The sequence below is a fragment of the Parasteatoda tepidariorum genome, chromosome 6 (assembly GCF_982258835.1).
Source record: "Parasteatoda tepidariorum strain Cologne lab strain chromosome 6, Ptep-v5.0, whole genome shotgun sequence".
NCBI classification, from domain to species: domain Eukaryota; kingdom Metazoa; phylum Arthropoda; class Arachnida; order Araneae; family Theridiidae; genus Parasteatoda; species Parasteatoda tepidariorum.
This window is the reverse complement of record NC_141760.1, coordinates 9,859,150-9,872,364: the sequence shown is the minus strand read 5'-3', so window position 1 is coordinate 9,872,364 and position 13,215 is coordinate 9,859,150. Positions and strand designations below refer to the sequence as shown.

The 13,215-nt window shown below is 30.8% G+C and overlaps 1 long non-coding RNA gene across 3 annotated transcripts in view; it reads right to left on the bottom strand.

The window, feature by feature from the left end:
- LOC122272026 (uncharacterized) overlaps window positions 1-8,852 on the bottom strand; it is a 32,870-nt gene extending 24,018 nt beyond the window's left edge. For 2 of the 3 annotated variants that reach the window (XR_015434891.1, XR_006226738.3), the window contains exon 1: window positions 8,512-8,852. This is a non-coding gene — a long non-coding RNA (uncharacterized LOC122272026). Of the gene's footprint in view, window positions 1-2,362; window positions 2,445-8,511 lie in introns of those variants that run through there. The other variant, XR_015434893.1, reaches the window with a different exon arrangement.
- Window positions 8,853-13,215: the final 4,363 nt, after the last annotated feature.

Genomic DNA, 13,215 nt, shown 5'->3' with positions numbered 1-13,215 from the left:
TTTTTTAATTTTTTTTGAGCAATGTCTAAAATATAAATATCACCGGTATAAACTTTAATGTCAAGAAATCAATTGAAAAACACTAAAACGAATTTAGCCAGATTAAGTTACTTACAAAATATTTTTATGTATGAAAAATAAATAAATAAAATCGAAACTACACTAAAATGTTGGTATCCAGAGAAAGAAAAAAAAACCTAAAACACTTTCTACATGCCTCGTGCTTTTAAATATTATAGAATATTAAAACATTTACAACTTAACTAATTGAATAACTTCAGCTGAATTCAAGATTATCTCGCCCAAAACTGAAAGAGATTTAAAGAACCCATAAAAAATCTTAGAAGCAACAGAAGATGATGCATTAAAAACATATATGCTCCTAAATTTTAATAAAATTAATACATTTAATAAAATTAGGGGAAAAAACTGACGTTCACCGCTTCCGTTCCTTCACGAAATTTATTTGATTAAGTGTTTTAAATATAGTTTATAACATACAGAGTAGTTAAAATAATAAAAAGTATGTTTTTATTTCTTATTCATAATTTATTTTATTCATAAATGCGATACCCAAATATATATATATATATATATATAAGTTCAAAATGAAGAATAAAACAAAGGAAAATTATAGACATATGAAAAAAAGGGGGTGGGAAATAATAAGTAAAAAAAAAAAATAAACAACATTTTATTAAAAAAAAAAAAAAAATGAAATGTTAATTAAAAAACCGGGAAAAAAAGCCGGAAAAAAAAGATATAATCTTTTCTTCAGTCCACACGATTATATCCGCAAAACAGAGTGCTTTCTGATATTGTATCAATAAAGCCAAAGCAAAATATATTAATACAATAGTGTGAGGAGCACTCAAAAAATTTTTTTTATAAAATAACTACATAAAAATAGATCATAAAAAGTAAAAATAACATGTAAAAACAGATAATAAAATAAAAGAAAAAGAAAAAACATTAAAAAGGGGGGACTATAAAGCGAGTAGCAAAATCATAACAACTTACATGGGTCCCGCAGTGGACTGATCATTAAGACACGGTTCCCAGCAGATCACCGAAGTCAAGCATCACTGACTACGGTCAGTGTGCGGGTGGGTGACCACTTGGATCAGTCTGCGTAGGGACCGAGGGTGTGCGGTATTGGTCCTCGTTAAACTGTGCTACCGTAAAGTGCTCGACTTCGCGCGCAGGTCGTCGGGCTACCGAAGCGGGGGTGCCATCCCCTCCGCAGAGGATCTAAATTGTGATGGCATGTCTTCGGATCATCCTCCGGGATGTTTCCCAGACCGTCGCCAATAGCCCATTGTGCAGCTCTAGTGCGACGTAAATTAACAACAACAACAACAACTTACATGGACGGATATTTTTCAAGAATGATTTAAAAATGTTTTCGCAGAAAGATTGCCAGATTACAAAATATGAAAACAAAAGATGAAAACAAAAGCGCAAATTGAGTGTAACAAGAGGGTTTTAAAGTGTCGTTCTTACTGCACTGCTGAAGTGATTCGTTATTCTGAGTTTGGATTTGTTAGTTACCAAGGATGGGCCCGAAATGGATGTGCGCAAGGTAATATTATACTGGATAATTTTAAAAACTATTTTTTTTTACTTATTATTTCCCACCCCCTTTTTTTCATATGTCTATAATTTTTCTTTGTTTTATTCTTCATTTTGAACTTATCTAATGATGCTGTTTACTTGCAGCTTAAGCGCAATAAATGAAACTTATTGTTTTTCTTAACTTTCTTAGTGTTTTCTTGTATTTATTTATTTATTATATATATATATATATATATATATATATATATATATATATATATATATATATATATATATATATATATATATATATATATATATATATATATATATATATATATATATATATATATATATATAGTAGAACCTGTAAAAGTGACCACCTGGGTAAAGTGAACGCCTGAGTAAGGTGACCATTTTCTACTAGTTTTATTTCAAGAGTCCTTTTTAAATAGTCTTTGTAAAGTGACCACCTCTATATAGTGATCATTTGACTTGGTCCCGAGGGTGGTCAATTTAGACAGGTTCCACATATATATATATATATATATATATATATATATATATATATATATATATATATATATATATATATATATATATATATATATATATATATATATATATATATATATATATATATATATATATATATATATATATATATATATATATGCAGGATAGAATTTAAAAGAATTAGTAAAAAATAATAATAATAAAATAACAAAAAACCATTTTAAGATTGTTGCATATATTGTTGTATTCCAGTGCATCAAGATTAAGAATATCACTGTTTCGAGAATATTACCCTGTAAATGTGTATTCTCAGCACGATGACCTTCTAAGCAGTGAAAGCGGTCAAGGTGTTGCATAGTTGCCTAAAAGGAAGCTAGCACAAATAACAATGCATAAATTAATATTTTCTTTCCAAGTGAAGTAAATTTTTTTATTGTCAATATTTACTAATAACTTGTTATGTAACTGTAAATAATGTAAAAAAATATTAAAAATAAATTTTAAACAAATTTCTTTACACATTAGTTGTTCTTTCACAATGCAGTCATTTTTGACTGCTTTTGGGAAATATATGTATATACTAAGTTTCAGTCTTTCTAGTGTCAAGAAGTACAATTTAAGTTTGATTTGAATTGAATGTGAGGTAAAAAAATCAAAGCAATTTTGTAATTATTTTTTAAATGAAAAGGTTATAATAAAAAGTGTGATTTCAGAGTTGTGTTTAAATTAAAAGTGGTTTTAACTAAAACTGAGGAAAAAGGAACAGTACAATTTTGTGATAGTTTCTTAAATGCAAATTATCGCAAAAATAAAAATAAATAAAATTACTTTCATAACTAAAATTTGTAGCTAAACTTTATATTAGTAATTCAGTAACTTTTAAATTAGTAAATAAAATAATTAGTAATTGGTAAAATTAGACACAAAAATTACTTAGAGCTCAAAACTAGTAAAAAAAAGCAATTTTAGGACTGTGTTAGAACAAAATATGGGATAATAAAACAGTGCGAATTTGCCATAGCTTTTATGTTAAAAAGTATCCCGAAACACCGATTGAGAGATAATTTTCTCTAAATAAATAATCCCAAGAAACTGAAGTGCCAAGATATTGCCATATTAAAAACTTCATTCGCTTCAAAAATAAATAAATAGCAAATAATAGTCAACATGTCTAATGCACTTCAAAAGCAGGCGCCCATTTTCAAGACTTGCCAGTAGACTTAAATGAGAAAAAACAAAAGCGAATTGAAATTTTAATTAAAAAAAATCGTATAATTGCCAACGAAAAGTGGAAAAATAAAGGTGAGAAGCAAAACTAGAAAAAACCCCAGTAGCGAAGAGAGAGAAAATATGAAAAGCAGAGCAAGAAAAACCACAGTGGCCGACTGGGGCAAATCAGAGTAAAATGCATTTCCACGCACAATGGAGAAATATGAATCTTAATTCGTTAACTGGGGAATCATTATTCATATGAATTAAAAGATTATATGACATGATGAGCTGAAGTGACTGGGGTAGAAATAATTTTGGCATCGTCGAAATTGAATTCATGCCCAAGATCCCAACAATGTGCAGCAATTGATGATGTCGCGAATTCTCGATAACGGACATATCTATGATATTCTTATATCATGATAAATATGTCCATACTCTCTTCTATCATGTTATCTATCTTTTAATGTTTAAAGTTTATCCGATGTAGCCACTGACAAAAAATGTGGTACAAGCCCCAATGATTATCAAAGCTAATAGGACTTTAAGAAACTTAAATTTGATTTTGTTAAAAGGACTAAAAATATAAAATCCAAAACGGGTGAGGATATTAGCAATTTTAGGACAAACGGGAGAGAAAAAAAACGGTAAAGTAACAAATTCTCTATAAGGATTTTAAGAAGAGGGGCGTTTCATTCTTAGCGAGTTTAGCAAGAGTTGAATCAAACATAGAATGGTTAAATCCATGGTTAGCAGCAAGCAAGAGGTGGAAGTTAAGTTCCAGTTTAAAGAAGAGTCAGAGCAGAGGTCAAGTATGAAATGTAGGAATTTTCTGACAATTAGGGTCATTGGAATTAACATAAGGGGTGAAGATATGGTAAAATGTTTACGATAAACAGAGATGGAAAAATGATCAGGATTGAATCAGGCAAAATGATTAGTAACAAAAACATCTAAAAAATGTAAAGTAAAATTAATTTCCGTGACTAAAGAATGAATTTCGGGCTCAGCTGAGTTGATAACATAAAATAACTCTTCAAAATCAGTATCATTGTTTACTAAGACAACCGTATCGTCAACGTACTTTTTTCACCAGGAGAATTTGAACAATTTAAGAACTTTCTTTTGGAAATAATGCATGAGCATGCAGCAAGGAATGGGATAGAGGACGGTGCCAAAGGATAAACCTTCAATTTCCTTGCAAAAATTACTACTGAATTTGAAAGCAGTTTGCTGAATTCAGGAATTGACAAGGGAGATAATATCTACAATTTCAATGAATAGAACTAAATTAACAACATCAACAACATCATCAGAGAGCATAATTTTGTTGGAGGAAGAAAATTTTGTGTGAGTTGGGAAAGAAAATCATGAGAATTTTTAACAGTATCGATATCGTTGGAAGTTAGAGAGGCGAACTGATAGGAGCTAAATAGCAAGCAAGTATATAGCACTGGGTATCAATGTTTTAGACAATTGGTCTAAAAGTTAATTGAAGATTGTGAGGTTTTTAACTTTAATTTGTTGTGCGACTGTTTTTATCATTAGATTGTGGACTGAATTACGTAGTTCTGTACTTCATGAAGGACAGAAATTTCTAGAACAGAACAACTGTGTTTGAACAAGAACTTTAGGCCTGGTTGAGAGGGAATTGGGCCCATGAGCAAGAGGTCGCCAGTTCGATCCCCGACAGTGGAAGACTCTTCGTGTATTAAATGGTGACTGGTGAGCGTTAAATCTGTCGGGTCACAAAGTCCTTCCTGATCCCATAACAAATCATACCCCTGGGGGTAATGAATGGATCATTTGGGGTAATAGATGGATCGTTTTCGGTGGCATCTGAGAGAATAACCATTTCTTTGTAAGGAGTTAAATGCCTTGAAAGCTGTTGTAGAGTTACAAAAATAGCGTCTAGTTCTATATCAAAATGAGTTGTATGTTCACCCACTAGCAGATGAAAACTGAAAAAATCGCTAAAGATACCTACACCTACTGGAAAATCAAAGAGAGATCACTCAGTATGCATACGCAGCCATTCCTCAGGTCGAAAACAATCGTGTATGGTTTCAAGAGAGATTGCTTGAAATGCAACAGGACAAATATCGGATTTTCTAAATGACACTGATAGATTTAGTTGAATGTTCAGTTACATGAAATCTAGCGGACTCATGGTGAGTTTCAAAACTTTTGTATATTTAATGATAGGCTTTTGACAGTGACTAGAAAATTTGTCGCAATAGCAGATTTATCGTACTCGTTATATCAAGTTTTGATAGTATGTTTTCTTGAGATTTCCTTATTTATCAAACTCTGAATGACTCAATTTAAAATTTGCCTCATGAATCATTATAGCACTGTAGTAATGCATAAAAACCTCATCTTTAGATTTAAAAAAAAAAAGTGTTCCATTTTTAATTTTGTTATTGTTGTCGTCGGCCATTAAGGCAAGGGGCGCGATAGTTCTTATTTTCCAGTGGCGCCATCTATGGCTAAGAATTTGATTTTCGCCACACCCATACGTTTAATCATTCTTACATCCCTTCATTCATCCACAGATCGTAATTTTGTTTAATTAAAACTACAATTCAGTACCGCCAGAGGTATGATTTGTTATGGGAACATGGAAGACATTGTGACCCGACAGATTTAACGTACACCAGTCACCATTTACCACATGGGGAGTCTTCGGCCGGCTGGATTCGAACTCGCGTTCTCATGAACGAGAGTCCATCCGCCTGCTGATCAGGACTAGGCCTTGCCTTTTAATTTTGCTTGAAGCAGTTTTTGTTTGAAAGGTTCACTGGTCTCATATCCTAAAAAGTTCCAGTTTCTGTGATGAAACACCCATAAAATATGTTTCAAAAGTCTTTCATTTTCATATGTGATATCTAAATTCAGTAATTTTTTTTTAATTAAAAAAAACCGTTTCAAAACTGAAATTAAACGAAGAAAAAATAGGAAAAATAATAATTGCTTAAAATTTGTTTTAAAGAACTGTTCAGTTTGAAAATAAAATTAAATTTGACCTGTCCAGAATATTTTGACCAACAAAGGCGATGGTTAGAATATTAAATCCCTTGCAACAAATATGTAACGAACAATACAAATAGTTTGATTAGCTAATTAAAAACATTTTACAACCAATAGGTATCTTTTTCACGTAATTATAATGAGGGACGCTAAAGATTAGTCACAACAAAAATTTTTATGTAGTGTCTTAGGTAATCATTGATAATGCACCTCCTCCCCCCTTGTAACAATAAACAAATCACAAAATCCCTTCTTCTTCGGTTTTACTTACTTTTAGAACGACCACAAATTAAATAATTAGTCAGTTTTCATAGACAATGTGAGATTTTTGTCTTCGTGAATAGATATATTTCATAGAAACCGCAAGAAATTGTGTTCACGAAGAATTGTGTTTCCCACACAGTGCTGACGTAAAATATTGTCAGTGGTAGGCGGATCATGGGTTAAAAGCAAACTGTGGGAGATTTCCCTCTCCGTGTAACGCAAATGCTGGTTAGTTCCATCATAAAGTCCTCCACGAAGGCTAGTTTGTCCTAGCACTTGATACAGGAGTTTCCTTGTCTTCTGGTTTTAGTTCAAAATTACAAGGTTACTGAGTTAAAGATTGATAGTCGAAAACTCAGAATTGGGTCGACTTTTCAACACCGGTAATTAAATAAGACTTAATCCTTTAGCCCCTTTACCATTGCAATTTCATATACCATTTTGTTTTTTTTAAAATTTCTATCTATTTTCAGTTCCAAAAATAACTGCTTTTTACCCTGATGATTATCTGATAAGAGTATGCAAAGTTAGTTCAATCCATTTTTGCAACAATCTTAATTATGTCTAACAATGAGAGTAAATAAACTACTGTTTATAAGCTGTAAATGTGTTCATAATTTTGGGTATAAATACAAATATGTTTATCATAAAATATTTTTAAAAAAGGTATTTTAATAGGATTACTTTTATAATAAAGACGCATTGTTTTCATTTTTAAACCTTTAATTTCGAATGATCATCAAAATAATAATAATAAACAGTAAGAAAAAGGATGATAAATAAAAATCTCAGGTAAATATCTTTAAGTAGTTGCTTAGATTTTAAGGTCTTGGTTTCATAAAAATGCACTTAAAGCTTTCGTAGTAATTACATCATGGAATATTTATTGATATTAAGAATGAAAAAATATTATAAAAATAAACAATATCTTTATAAATTTTATAATTTTATGCTGACGATAATATCAACATAGAACTGAATATGGTACTTTCTATTAGTACAGAAGCGATAGCCTATTTCTCGAACTTATTTATTTGTACATATTGCATTGTTTTCCCACTATATTAGTAATGTGAAAAGCATAATATTCCAATGAAACTGAACATAGTACTTGCAAACAATTGCTAACGAACTCTTACATTAATGCTTATTATGTTGTTTTCATATAATTTTAGATGAGGCAAAAACCATACTATCAGAGGCGGACCCAACGAGGGGGGGTCATAGGGGTCATGAACCCCCCCCCCCCCAAAAAAAAAAAATTTCTTTTTGAAAGAAAAAAAGAATAATTTTTTTTAATAGTTTACAAAAGAAATAAAATATTTCACAAATTATTTAAGGGGGCATAAGGGGGAATCTGAGTCTATGACCTCCCCCAGGGAAAATTTCTGGATCCGCCCCTGCATACTATCACCAGGGCATGGAATATGGTACTAGCTAATTGTACTGAAATGTTCGTCTATCTCACGAACTTGTTAACTTGTGCTCTCAGCTAAGGATGTATAATTTTTTATATATCCTCCGTGCATTTTATAAAAGGATATTAACGCCTTAAAAAAAAAATCATGATTTTCTAGAGAAAAAAACTAGCACCAGATGGCGTAGTCAGGATTAGACGGTGGGAAACTTCAAATAAAATGGTTTATTTGGTGACTATCATTTTCTTTCTTTTGGCTGTTATTATTATTATTTTTTTTGGGGGGGAGTAGACTTAAATTTCTAAACTATAGAGATAATAAGTTTTTTAAACTGCCGAAATAAAACAAGCTCTGAAAAGCCGATTTGGTGTTGCTACATCGAAAGTAAGTTTTCAAAAATCTTCCGAGATGGTTTCTATTCTCATGTATGTTTAGCATTCTATGTCATCATAAAACAGGATAGAAAAAAAATTAATTACTTAGATATATCGATATTTCATCATTAATAAAAACTTACCCGAATCTCTACAGCAATAGAAAGTGTTTTGTGTTCTATTATTTTCGGAACAGGTAAAAGGGTTTGTTTTCATGAACTGTCAAATGCAATTCATCCTTGATTTGTATCCGACAACCTCCGTCTAGACAGACATTTAAAATGCGTCTGGCCAACAACTGCTTCTTAATTTAAAAGAAAATACCCAGCTTCACAGGAAGCGATAAGAAGGGAATATAAAAAATAAAAAGAACGCTAAACGGAAAAAAAAACGAAGCTGCCATTGAAGTTCGTAAAAATCTTTTGTTTTAAAACAGAAACTAAACCGAGTGAGGAATTCTTATTGAAAGCGTGACGGTTCGTTGTACTAGAGTTGCCGAGGAGCTCTCAGAACGGGAGAATTTCCGGATTTAATAGAGTCAAGGCATTTTAAATACACTTCTGGTCTAGACTGTGTACTAGACGGAGCTAATTGATATTGTTCGAGGAATATTATTAAATTATGTCTGGAACTCAGTTATTATGATTAATTGCATAAACTATTGCTTCTGGTTTGAGAAAAAAATAAAATCTCTAAGGAATTCATTACCTAACTGTGAAAGGTTGAAGAATTTTAATAAAGGTACGCGATTTTAAACACTTGAATGATCTACCAAGTAAGACAAAGCGATTCATTAATTTTTTCTGCCCTCAATTTGAAGTCATGACAGTTTTATTAGCGTTTAATGGGATGAGGTGTCATGCTAACCATAATATTGCAAATAAGCGACTTATTTTCTAAATAAAAAGCTTTTAAATGGATGAAAAGTGGAAGAAAGTCACATGAGCCTATCATTATTTTTTAAGCTCACGTGACTTATTTAATATTATTTATTCAATTGACTTTTGATTATACTTAGTAAAATCTTTCTAATTTTTTTAGCCTTGGCAGTGGTTAAGGTGCTGAGTTGTTATTGGTCTTAGGAAGTAAAGGCGGTCGGTGCACAATGTTGACTATATTGCTACCATTATGCCATGAATCACAAGATTATGAAACTTTAGATTCCATGATGTATCCTCAATGGTGCAGAAGCGGGGACACTTTTCCTCTTAAAAACACTGCACAGATTTAAATCTATAGCATAAATATGCTAAAAACATATTAAATTTTTTTTAAAATCAAAAATCAACTGTAATACTTAAAATTGAGAAGAAAATCACATTTTTAAAAAAATTTAATTGAAAACAATTCTTGTTTAATCTTGAAATCTAAACAGATGGTTTACAACATACGGGGAAGAGCCTGTGATTGGCTAAAGTCAAAATTTACGATAAAGAAAATAAATAAAAATTTCACCATAGAATTAGCATGGTCATTGAAGACTAAATAAGATGGTATCGTTAGCTGATGGAATCTCAAAAATAGAAGTAGGTAATTTCTCTTCTTGTTTTGAAAATTAATCTTAACTATTTGAAGTATCTATTGAATGCAAAATTGATGTTAAATTGCTACATGTTTTCTAAAATTAATAGCTTTTAAATACTATGACGTAAAGTGATTACGGTTTAAATATACAATGAAAAACGTTTGCTCCTCTGCAACGGCAGTTTTCTTGGTAATTAGTAAGTTCTAGTAGAAAAATCTGCTATATTTAAAATTCTAGATCAATAAATCAATTTTGGCATAGTTACGTCAGTATATATGGCATAGCAAATATGGCATGGTAAATATGGCATAGTAAATATAGTCAGTTTGTATGGCATAGTATGGCACTATCCCTTCTTGGCATAATAAAGTACTTTGGCAGCAAAAAAAAAAAAAAAAAAAAAAAAAAAAAAAAAAAAAAAAAAAAACGCTACTTGATACTACAAAGGAATATATTAAGTACTGGAAGTAAAACATTAATTTTTAACTTTTATTTTCAGAACAGTTTGTTGATTTTACTTATTAATAAGTAAGGCTGTTTTTTCTACGACTCTTCAGTCACATTAAATAACGCTTTTTTTACATCAGCTTTGAGTTGGAAACAGTTATTCCTTACTGTTGGGTATTTAGCCAGCGTCCCTTATGCTAATTCTTAAAACGGCAAAATGAAAAAGAGGACTAGTTTTGCGAAAATAAAAAACTTTTGTGATCTAATTTTTGAATAGTTAAAAAGTTGCTAAAACGCTGAATTACTTGGCTCATAAACATTTGCAAAAATTGATAATTATTCATTGATGTAGATAATTTTCTACTATTTAGTAAAATCTCACCAAAGAGGAGAATTTTTAAAAAATTTAATCTTTTTTAAAATATTCAAATTATATTAGGATATTTAAATTGCTATTTTTTAAATTTTTTATTCTAAAGCTCTGATAACGCTTTATGGCAAGAGAATGCACGCAGTTTAAAATTATAGCCTTGCTTTAAGTTCGGGGCATTTGAAATTTTATTCTTGCTAAAAAACAGTAAATATCAAAATTCCTTTTTACCCTTATTTCATAGTTTCCCATAATAAGAAACATTGGAAAATGCATTCATCATAAACACTACTGATAAATTAAAATTTATTAACGAATCTCTATTATCTTCTGCTATATCTTTCTTTATCAGGAATAAAAAATATTTAATGGTTGCGAAGTTCAGTGAATTGCTTTTTATTTATTTATTTACATCGCTATTATTAAAAATTATGTCTCCCAATAATAAAAAAAAGCCGTTGTTGAGATTAGCTTTATTATAAAAAATGTATAGCATTCTTTTCAGTGCTTTTAAGGCAAAAAGTCGAAGTCTTTTTCTATTTTTAAAAAAATGCTTTATGAAAAGAGGAAAAAATAATAAAAAATGGTAGATATAATTTGAGTCCACATTTTTCAATTTACCTTTCCATTTACACAGATATGCTTTTAACTGTAACCGCAAGATCGAGGCGCGGAACAATGAACTTCCAATTCATTAAGATTCGAGCACCCCCTTGTGTCGTCCAAACAAACCACGCCCCTATCTACTGTCCGAAGTTGGTCTCTCATATTTCATTATCTACTAATGATCCACCTTCCGTTCGTGGTTGCTATGTGTGGTGGCGACTCTGATAAAGCGAATCCAAAACTGTTTTTGGAGCACTTACAGAAATTGAACCAAGAATGACCAACAAAAAGTGAAAGTTGGAGCAAAAAAAAAATTATGTTTAAGTAACAAAACATGTCGAACAATTGAATCACGCTTCGTTAAGGGTGTATGGGTTTTCAAACGCAAAAGGAGTTTAAAAAAAAATTTCCCCTCATATTCTACTAAATTTTTTTCTGTAAAAAGTTTTATGACCGTTGCTGAACGGCCGACCCAATTTTGAATTTACGACTCATGTTCAACTCCGTACCCTTGCAATTTTGAACCCAATCCAGAAGACCAGAGAACCCCTGGAACAAGTAATGGGAGGAATGAGGCCACTAACCCACATTTACGTTACATGGAGATGAAAACCACGAATACCTCCCACTGTTAGCCGTACGGAAAGGGGACTCTAACCCGTGATCGGTCTACCACTGAGGATATTTTACGTCAGCACTGTGGTCGGTGCGAGCCGGGTGCGGAATGACTATCGACCAGCCACCGCTGGTGTTTGAACTCGGTTCATCTCATTGGGAGGCGAATGCTCTATCCCCTGAGCCACCACGGCTCGTAAAAAGATGTTGCTGAATTTTTAGAACCTGTGATTTTATTTTGCCTGTTTGTTTGAGGATAAAATTACTAAATAAAAATCCGAATTATTAAACTATGCAAATTTTAAAGTTTTGTTTTATGAATCATTATTCACCTATACTGTCCAATATTAAACATTAGCCTCCTCTCCTAATTTTGATTACATTAAGAATATTCAAAGTTGGACTAAGTCTAAGGTTTTAGCGAAAGTTTATATCATTAAGTGATATTATACAATTAAATGTAATTATATAAATACGTTTACATCTTTGTACATTCAATTTTTACGCTTGTAATATTTTACAATTATAGATCTAAAAAGGTTACTAAAATGTATCACTGAAAAAACATAATTAAGATTGCAGAGTCATTTTTTAAAAATATTTTTTTAAAAATTCAAGAAAAAAAGAAATTATTTCGATTTTAAAATTTAATAAACAAGCAGCAAAATCTCTATTGAGTAAAATCCTATTAAAAAACGTACATAAGAAGATACATATAATTTAAAATTTTCCTTTCAATAACTTCAAATTAATTGGTCTCTTCGAAATTCCACTGACTATAATGAGTAAAATCCTATCAGAATCATTTACCTCTATAAAGAGTTACTTATTATTTAAAATTTTCCTTTCCAAAACTCCATATTACTTGGTCTATCCGGAATTCCACTAATTATAATGAGTAAAATCCAATCAAAATCATTTTCCTACATAAAGAAATACGTATAATTTAAAATTTTCCTTTCCAAAACTCCATATTACTTTCTTTCCGGAATTCCACTGACTATAATGAGTAAAATCCAATCAAAATCATTTTCCTACATAAAGAAATACATATAATTTAAAATTTTCCTTTCAAAAACTCTGTATTACTTGGTCTTTCCGGAATTCCACTGACTATAATGAGTAAAATCCTATCAGAATAATTTACCTCTGCAAAGAGACACTTAAAATTAAAAAATTTTCTTTCCAAACAACAAATTACTTGATCTTTCAGTAATTCCACTGACTATAATGAGTAAAATCCTATCAGAATCATTTACCTCTATAAAGAGATACTTATAATTA